Source organism: Orbicella faveolata, unplaced genomic scaffold (genome assembly GCF_042242905.1).
Source record: "Orbicella faveolata isolate gen_17 unplaced genomic scaffold, um_ofav_v1 contig_46, whole genome shotgun sequence".
Lineage (NCBI taxonomy): Eukaryota > Metazoa > Cnidaria > Anthozoa > Scleractinia > Merulinidae > Orbicella > Orbicella faveolata.
Genome location: NW_028301576.1, coordinates 22092501 through 22093388, shown reverse-complemented (window position 1 = coordinate 22093388; position 888 = coordinate 22092501).

Genomic DNA, 888 nt, shown 5'->3' with positions numbered 1-888 from the left:
ATATTCTTAATCTTTTACTATCAAGCATCATAAAAATATATGATAGCAAGAATAGAACGGTAGCTTTCACTCTGTAAATCGAATACTAATACCCTTCTCGTGTCTCCATCTTGGAGTTTTGGGGAAGGCATGAAAGTTAAAGTGAACAAGTCGCGTTTCAAATGCAAATAATAAACGTAATTGAACTACAAACATGATTTCCGTTTGTTTTAGTGCTTGAATTATAAGTACAGAAGGCACATGTGAAGTCACAACGCCTGGTCATTAGTGATCATAATATGACCAGTTTGCACTTACTGCTACCTATAATAATTGCAAAAAAAAAAGATTGTGATGAACGGTTCTCAAGTTTTTTTTTTTTTTTTTCAGAAAAAAAGAGAGAGCGTAGATAAATTATATGTATAAATTACAACTTTGTTGAATGAATCCCTCAAAGCATTTGCACGGTTCCTTCCTCCAGCCCCAGTTCCTAAATATGTGGTCTTACAAATGAATGTTGGAAAGTGTTTCCTGTGCACCATGATCTGATCAATGGCGAACGAATGCATTGCATGCGGTTGCTCGGGTTCTAAGCTAGCCCACTATAGATATATTGTTTCATAGACATTTCTTTAAAGGAACACAGTCAGTTTTGGGACCGCGCTGACTTGGACACTAATTCTTTCACCTTGAAAAAAAGTTCACCTCAACCTGAAATCAGAGTACATCTAGAAATCCTCTCCAATCTGCGCACTGTTTTCCTTGATTTTCAATCGTTTACAGAGAAATCTGTTTTTGAGTGTGCTTTTACTCATTCTATGGTATTATTTTTTATCATCCTTGCTTAAACGTAGTATGGATCGCGTCACTGTCATTTGCAAATTAGTTATGAAATGGTATCTAATGTAC